Raw genomic sequence first — 9113 nt, forward strand, 5'->3', positions numbered from 1 at the left:
ATTTGGGCCGGACCAGGTAACGACAGATTTCCTTCCCTAAAGGGATATTAATGAACCAGATGGGTTTTACGATGTTTTATAACCACCATTACTGAGACTATCTCAAAATTGAATTTAAATTCAGTTGCCATGGTTGGAATAGACCCCATTTCGAACCAGAGCCTCTGGGTTACTAGTCCTGTGAAGTTAGCATTACGCTACCATCTCCCCTCAGCAGGCAATCCGATCCTGAAAACTATCGCAGCTGGATCCCGTTCTGGGTGTGTCCTAACTCAAGGTCCATTGCTCCAGTGCAACAGGTCCTTCCAGTTGATGGGTTCAGGATTAGACCGCTTTGGTGTCCAGTCCGTTTCACATTGAGGTTCGACCGGGGCTCCCCGAATGGCTTCTTTCTGTTCTTAGAATAAAGAAAAATGCAGAAAGGAGGGGAAGGCAGTATACACCGAGTTCCATGCATATCATTGTTGTCGTAGAATGATACAACACCCACAGTGGCCTTTGCCAATCTGTTTGAGAAAACAATCATAGAATAGAATCCTACAGTGCAGAAGGAGGCCATTCAGCCCATCGAGTCTGCACTGACCACAATCCTGTCCCCGTAACCCCATGTATTTACCCTGCTAATCCCACTGACACTAAGGAGCAATTTAGCATAGGCAATCCACCTAACCAGCACATCTTTGGACTGTGGGAGGAAACCCACGCAGACACGGAGAACATGCAGGCTCCACATGAGCAGTGACCCAAATCGGGAATCGAACCCACATCTCTGGCGCTGTGAGACAGCAGTGCTAACCACTGTGCTGCTCCAATCAATGAGACCCACTCCTCTCTTTTCCCACTGGACTGTAAATTTTTTTTCCTCTTTAATGGAATCCTTGTCCGCGCTCATCCCTGGAGTGGCCTGTTATCCATATCAGTGATGGTGCAATGCCAACTCCATACGTCCCAACGATTGAACTGAGCAACGTGTGCCCGCCAGCAGTTTGTAACGGACAAGAGTACAGACCGTGACTCAGCCAGCCCACATTTGTGAGACCCAAAGCAAAATGTCTCCTCTTAGATGCGTTTTTGCCATTGGGCAGCACTTGGTGAACAATCCTGAGTGTGCTTACAGTTACAAGCACACCGATATCGGGTAATCAGTCGAGCTCGCGATGTGGCTTGTTAACACTGGCAGGAGGTGACGCGTGTTCATACCGGGAGACCAGGTCTATGTCAGCAAAATGAATGTGTAAAACAGCAATAGAAAGGTTCTCGATTGGTAAGATCAAAGGTTATGGGGAAAAGGGGTTGAGAAGCTCGTAAGCCACGATTGAATGGTGGAGCAGACTTGATGGGCCAAATGGCCTAATTCAGCTCCTATACCTTATGATTTAGCCCTTGCATCATTCTATTCGAATGACCCAGGAGCTCTGGGTGGTTGCTTTCTCCATGGCAGCACCTCGGCCAATCAGCACCACTTTTCCCCTGGAGTAAGCTTGTGGCAATGGTTTGAAATTTGGCGGTTCTTGTGACTGCTCCTAAAGTTTATTTATTAGTGTCACAAGTAGGCTTACATTAACACTGCAATGTAGTTACTGTGAAAATCCCCTAGTCGCCACACTCCGGCGCCTGGTCGGGTACACTGAGGGAGAATTTAGCACGGCCAATGCACCTAACCAGCGCATCTTTCAGGATGTGGGAGGAAACCCACGCAGACACGGGTAGAATATGCAAACTCCACACAGACAGTGACCTGAGCTCGGAATCGAACCCAGGGTCCCCGGCGCTGTGAGGCAGCAGTGCTAACCACCCTGCCACCTTGCCATCCTGCTGAGTGGCAGCTTAAAAATATCAGCTTCATGCCTGTCTTTTTGACAATGTTATCCATTCCCCCGCCCCCCACCCCCCACCCCTGCGTCACCGCTGCTGATTCCACCCCTCAGGACGTCTCCTCTGTTCCTGTGCTTATTGTTCTTGTCAGTGCCCCGGGGATGTTTTGTACGGAGATCGTAGGCTGCTGACAGGGAAAGAGACGCGAAAGAGGAACACAGCGAGAGAGATTTACAGGCGGGACGCAGACAGGAATAGACATGCAGGGGAACGCTGAGGAGTGCGCACGTCATTGGGGTGACTCGTGCAGAATGAGGGAAAGAGGTGTTGATAAATATTTGATTCTTCCAGGGCGGAGGACCATGCTGAGACACACAGATAGAGGGAGACACAAACACAGAAATACTGTGTGTGAGAGAGAGACACACAGGTTCATAAAGGGACAGACGCGCTGAATTGCACACACACATTTTGAGATGAGCATGAAAGGTTTATTTATTAGTGTCACAAACATTAACACTGCAATGAGGTCACTGTGAAAATCCCCTAGTTGCCACACTCCGGCGCCCGTTCGGGTACACTGAGGGAGAATTTAGCGCGGCCAATGCACCCAACCAGCACGTCTTTCGGACGGAGAGGGGGAACCGGAGCACGCGGAGGAAACCCATGGGGAGAATGTGCAGACTCCACACACTGACCCAAGCCAGGAATCGAACCCGGGTCCCTGGCGCTGTGAGGCAGCAGTGCTAATCACTCTGCCACCGCACTGCCCTGAAAAACCCAGGTTCTCTGCATATCTGACCTACGTTGCGAATGCAATGGGAAATTATGGAACCCTCTCTCTCCCTCCCCCCCCCCCCGCCCCCCACCATGATTCGCTCCCGGTAAAATAATCAACAGCTGCAGAAGTGCAATTTTCTTTGCTTTATTGCCCTCCCCTTTGACCTCTGCCCCCGCACTCCCCCACCCCTTATCTACTGCAAGGTATCTTTCCAGCCCCTTTAACTCCCGCTTACAAAGGATGTGCCTCCAACCTCTCGCACTGTCCACTGTATGGAATGTTTCCCCTTTAACCTCACCTTAAACCTCCATCGGCAAGGTAACATTACTTTTAGAATAACTTTACGGTATAGTCCCTTTAACCCTTTCCCCCATCTACTGTAAGGTACCTATAAAACCCTTGGTTAGGCCGCATTTGGAGTAACGCATGCAGTTCTGGTTGCCACACTACCAGAAGGACTTGGAAGCTTTGGAGATAGTACAAAGAAAGTTCACCAGGTTGTGGCCCAGTCTTGAGGGTGTTGGCTATGAGGAGAGGTTGAATAAACTAGGATTGTTTTCACTGAAAAGACGGAGGCTGAGGGAGATCTGATAGAGGCCTACAAAATTACGAGATAGGGTGGATAGAGGCTTTTTCTCAGGGTGGAAATGTAATTACAAGAGGGCAAAGGTTTAACATGAGAGGGAGAAAGTTTAAGGGAGATGTGTGGGGGAAGTTTTCACACATGGGTGTCTGGAACGCGCCGTCAGAGGAGGTGGTGGAAGCAGGCACATTAGCAACATTTAAGAGGCATCTGGATGGGTACTGAATAGGGAGGGAATCGAGGGATTCAGACTGAGTTAGGGCATCATGATCGGCACGGGTTTGGAGGGACGAAGGGCCTATTTCTGTGCTGTACTTTTCTTTGGTCTTTATCTGTCACCTCCAGTCTCCCTCCCTTATCTACTGTAAAGTATGTCTCCTCTAATCCCTTTATTCACTTTTTCCCCTTTAATTCCTCCCCCCTCCTTAATCCACCCCGTCCCCCCCAATCTACTGTAGGGTACATCTCCCTGAACCTCTCGCTCACCATCTGTGAGGTGCATCTCCTTTTCACCTCGCTCCTCACTACTGTTAAGGTCCATCCAACCAACGCACAGTTTTCTCTCTCTCACGTGGATCTCTCGTGAACATCCTACGCCACGACTTCAAAAAAGAGTAGTGGGGGTTGGACAATCTCCATCGCAAAAAAAAACAACCTGCGGATTACCTGCTGATTAAAGCGGTTCGTGGGATCTTGCTGTGCACCAATTGGCTTCCTACATTTCAGCAGCGCGTGGCTACATTTCTGAGAGTCTTTGTCCAAAGGCAGGGCTTTTGCTTTAACATAGGAACATAGAAAATAGAAGCAGGATTGGATTGCAAATTGGATTATTATCTAAATGGAAAGAAATTACAACATGCTACTGTGCAGAGGGACCTGGGGGTCCTTGTGCATGAGACGCAAAAACCCAGTCTGCAGGTGCAACAGGTGATCAAGAAGGCAAATGGGATGTTGGCCTATATCGCAAGGGGGATAGAATATAAAAGCAGAGATGTCTTGCTGCATCTGTACAGGGCATTAGTGAGGCCACAGCTGGAATACTGTGTGCAGTATTGGTCCCCTTATTTGCGGAAGGATATATTGGCCTTGGAGGGAGTGCAGAGAAGGTTCACCAGGTTGATACCAGAGATGAGGGGTGTTGATTATGGGGAGAGACTGAACAGATTGGGTTTGTACTCGTTGGAATTTAGAAGGCTGAGGGGGGATCTTATAGAGACCTATAAGATAATGAAGGGGCTGGATAGGGTAGAGGTGGAGAGATTCTTTCCACTTAGAAAGGAAGCTAGAACTAGAGGGCACAGCCTCAAAATAAAGGGGGGTCAGTTTAGGACAGAGTTGAGGAGGAACTTCTTCTCTCAGAGGGTGGTGAATCTCTGGAATTCTCTGCCCACTGAAGTGGTGGAGGCTACCTCGTTGAATATGTTTAAATCACGGATAGATGGATTCCTGATCGGTAAGGGAATTAGGGGTTATAGGGATCAGGCGGGTAAGTGGAACTGATCCACTTCAGATCAGCCATGATCTTATTAAATGGCGGGGCAGGCTCGAGGGGCGAGATGGCCTACTCCTGCTCCTATTTCTTATGTTCTAGGAGGAGGCCATTCTGCCCTTTGGGCCTGCCTCACCATTCATTATGATCATGGCTGATCATTCAACTCAATACCATGATCCGGCCTTCCCCCTCGTATCCCTTGATCCCTTTACTTCAAAGAGCTATATCTAATTCCTTCTTGAAATCACACAATGCTTTGGCCTCAACTACTTTCTGTGGGAGTGAATTCCACACGTTCACCACCCTCTGGGTGAAGAAATTTCTCCTCACCTCAGTTCTAAAAGGTTCATCCTTATCCTCAAACTATGAGCCCTGGTTCTGGGCTCACCCCGCCATCACAGTGGCGCAGTGGTTAGCACTGCTGTCTCGTAGCGCCAGGGACGAAGGTTTGATTCCCGCCTGGGGTCATTGTCTGTGCGGAGTCTGCACGTTCTCCCCGTCTCTGCGTGGGTTTCCTCCGGGTGCTCCAGTTTCCTCCCACAGTCTGAAAGACGCGCTGGTTAGGGTGCATTGGGCCATGCTAAATTCTCCCTCAGTGTACCTGAACAGGCGCCGGAGTGTGGTGACTAGGGGATTTTCACAGTAACTTCATTACAGTGTTAATGTAAGCCGAATTGTGACACTAATAAATAAAATAAAAATCGGGAACATTCTGAATTCACCCTGCCTTGTCTCATGATGAATCGGTTAGCACAGCAGGTCTTGGCCGAGCCAGTAATAGACATGGGTTAAAGACCTCGCCATGAGCCCATGGGTTGAGGGAGGGCAGAGATAAGGAACAAGAGAGCCTAGTTCTTATTGTCCGGTAATTATATTCCTCCCACAGCGGACATCTCACTCTGCAAAGAGTTTCTGGCTGCAATAGCAGAGACAGCATTGTGTTTTTAATAACACTTTATTGATTTGTTAATGGGGAAAAGGAAGAGTTAGATGCACACAATTGACATACAAAGCTTTAAATGCCTGGAATCTGGATTGCCAGAATGAAATAAGAGATTCCGACGTCATATGGGCAATTTATATAAGAAATGGATTTTTCTCCCGGGGTAGGGAAGTCCAAAACTCGAGGGCCTAGGTTTCAGGTGAGAGGGGAAAGATTTAAAAGGGATCTGAGGGGCAACTTTTTCACCCAGAGGGTTGTGCGTGTATGGAATGAGGCTGTAGAGGTGGGTACAATTAAACATTTAAAAAACATTTGGACAGGTAAATGGATTGGAAATGTTTAGAGGGATATGGGCCAAACGCAGGCAAATGGGACAAGTTCAGTTTCGGAAACCTGGTCGGCATGGATGAGTTGGGCTGAAGGGCCTGTTTCTGTGCTATATATCTCCATAACTCTCTATGACTATGAAAATGCGGGGGTGTGTATGGGCTGTGCAAGGAAAGGATAATAGGATGGTGGGCATGTTACTGGGTTAGTAACTTCAAAACAGGTTCAAATCCCACTATTTGGGTTTAATTTTTTTTAAAAAGCCTGGAAATGAAGGACAGATGGCACAGTGGTTAGCACTGCTGCCTCACAGCTCCAGAGACCTGGGTTCAATTCCTGGCTTGGGTCACTGTCTATGCGGAGTTTGCACGTTCTCCCTGTGTCTGCGTGGGTTTCCTCCGGGTGCTCCGGTTTCCTCCCACACTCCAAAGATGTACATGGCTATGCTAAATTGCCCCTTAGTGTCAGGGGGATTAGCAGGTAAATGCTGGGGTTATGGGGATAGGGGCTGGGTTAGTTTCATGATTACTGTTTCAATTCCAGATTTGATTTGATTTATTATTGTCGCATGTATTAACATACAGTGAAAAGTGTTGTCTCTTGCGCGCCATACAGACAAAGCATACCGTTCATAGAGAAGGAAAGGAGAGTGCAGAATGTAGTGTTTGTCATAGCTAGGGTGTAGAGAAAGATCAACTTAATATTGGTAGGTCCATTCAAAAATCTGATGGCAGCAGGGAAGAAGCTGTTCTTGAGTCGGTTGGTACGTGACCTCAGACTTTTGTATCTTTTTCCCGGCGGAAGAAGGTGGGAGCAATGGCAGAGGAACTGAATAGTTACTTTACATCAGTCTTCACGGTGGAAGACACCAGTGGGATGCCAGAGCTCCAGGAGAATCAGGGGATGCAGGCGAGTGTAGTGACCATCACTAAGGAGAAGGTTCTGAGGAAACTGAAAGGTCTGAAGGTGGATAAATCACCTGGACCAGGTGGACTACACCCCAGGGTTCTAAAAGAGATAGCTGAGGAAATTGTGGAGGCATTGGTGGTGATCTTTCAGGAATCATTGGAGGCTGGGAGGGAACCAGAGGACTGGAAAGTAGCTGATGTAACTCTGCTGTTTAAGAAGGGAGGGAGGCAGCAGACGGGAAATTATAGGCCGGTTAGCCTGATTTCAGTTATTGGCAAGATTTTAGAGTCCATTATTAAAGATGAGATCGCAGAGTACTTGGAAGTGCATGATAAAGTAGGATTGAGTCAGCATGGCTTCGTCAAGGGGAGGTCATGTCTGACAAATCTGTTAGAGTTCTTTGAAGAGGTAACAAGGAAGTTAGATAAAGGAGAGCCAATGGACGTGATTTATTTAGATTTCCAGAAGGCCTTTAACAAGGTGCCGCATAGGAGACTGTTAAATAAGTTAAGAGCCCAAACTGTTAAGGGTAAGATCCTGGCATGGAGAGAGGATTGGTTGACTGGCAGTAGCAGAGAGTGGGGATAAAGGGGTCTTTCTCAGGATGGCAGCCGGTGACTAGCGGTCTGCCTCAGGGGTCAGTGCTGGGACCACAACTTTTCACAATATACATTAGCGATTTGGAGGAAGAAACTGAAGGCACTGTTGCTAAGTTTGCAGATGATACAAAGACATGTAGAGGGACAGGTAATATTGAGGAAGCAGGGGGGCTGCAGAAGGACTTGGACAGGTAGGAGAGTGGGCAAAGAAGTGGCAGATGGAATACAATGTGGAAAAGTGTGAGGTTATGCACTTTGGAAGGAGGAATGGAGGCATAGACTATTTTCTAAATGGGAAAATGCTTAGGAAATCAGAAACACAAGGGGACTTGGGAGTCCTTGTTCAAGATTCTCTTAAGGTTAACGTGCAGGTTCAGTCAGCAGTTAAGAAGGCAAATGCAATGTTAGCATTCATGTCTAGAGAGCTAGAATACAAGAGCAGGGATGTACTTCTGAGGCTGTATAAGGCCCTGGTCAGACCCCATTTGGAGTATTGTGAGCAGTTTTGGGCCCCGTATTTAAGGAAGGATGTGCTGGCCTTGGAAAGGGTCCAGAGGAGGTTCACAAGAATGATCCCTGGAATGAAGAGCTTGTCGTATGAGGAACGGTTGAGGACTCTGGGTCTGTACTTGTTGGAGTTTAGAAGGATGAGGGGGGATCTTATTGAAACTTACAGGATACTATGAGGCCTGGATAGAGTAGACGTGAAGCAGATGTTTCCACTGGTAGGAAAAACTAGAACCAGAGGGCACAACCTCAGGCTAAAGGGACGATCCTTTAAAACAGAGATGAGGAGGAATTTCTTCAGCCAGAGAGTGGTGAATCTGTGGAACTCTTTGCCGCAGAAGGCTGTGGAGGCCGGGTCATTGAGTGTCTTTAAGACAGAGATAGATAGGTTCTTGATTAATAAGGGGATCAGGGGTTATGGGGAAAAGGCAGGAGAATGGAGATGAGAAAAATATCAGCCATGATTGAATGGCGGAGCAGATTCGATGGGCCGAGTGGCCTAATTCTGCTCATATGCCTTATGGTCTTATGGAAGAGAGAATGTCCGGGGTGCGTGGGGCCTTAATTATGCTGGCAGCTTTTCCGAGGCAGCGGGAAGTGTAGACAGTGTCAATGGATGGGAGGCTGGTTTGTGTGGTGGATTGGGCTACGTTCACAACCTTTTGTAGTTTCTTGCGGTCTTGGGCGGAGCAGATTTATTACGTAGATTGAAATCCCACCAGTTGCTCCCCGGGGGGAGTTCGAATCCATACACACTCCCCCCGCCGCAGGACATTTAACCAAGGCATCTGGATTAACCAGGCCTGTGATGTAACCATTGCACTACTGGAGGTGTGGCAAATAGCGAGGAGGAAAGCTTTAGATTACAGGATGATATAGACGGGCTGGTCAGATGGTCAGGACAGTGACAGATGGACTAACAAGGCAAGGGAATATACAATGAACGGTAGGACACTAGGATCAGCGGGACCTTGGGGTGCATGTCCCACAGATCCCTGCAGGCAGCAGGACGGGTAGACAAGGTGGTTAAAAGGGCATGTGGGATACTTACCTTTATTAGCCGAAGCTTCCAGTATAGGAGCAGGGAAGTTATGATGGAGCTGTATAAAACACTCATTAGGACTCAGGAACTGAATGGCTCTGGTAAAGAGCTGGTA

Source organism: Mustelus asterias, unplaced genomic scaffold, assembly GCF_964213995.1.
Source record: "Mustelus asterias unplaced genomic scaffold, sMusAst1.hap1.1 HAP1_SCAFFOLD_1275, whole genome shotgun sequence".
In the NCBI taxonomy this organism is placed as follows: domain Eukaryota; kingdom Metazoa; phylum Chordata; class Chondrichthyes; order Carcharhiniformes; family Triakidae; genus Mustelus; species Mustelus asterias.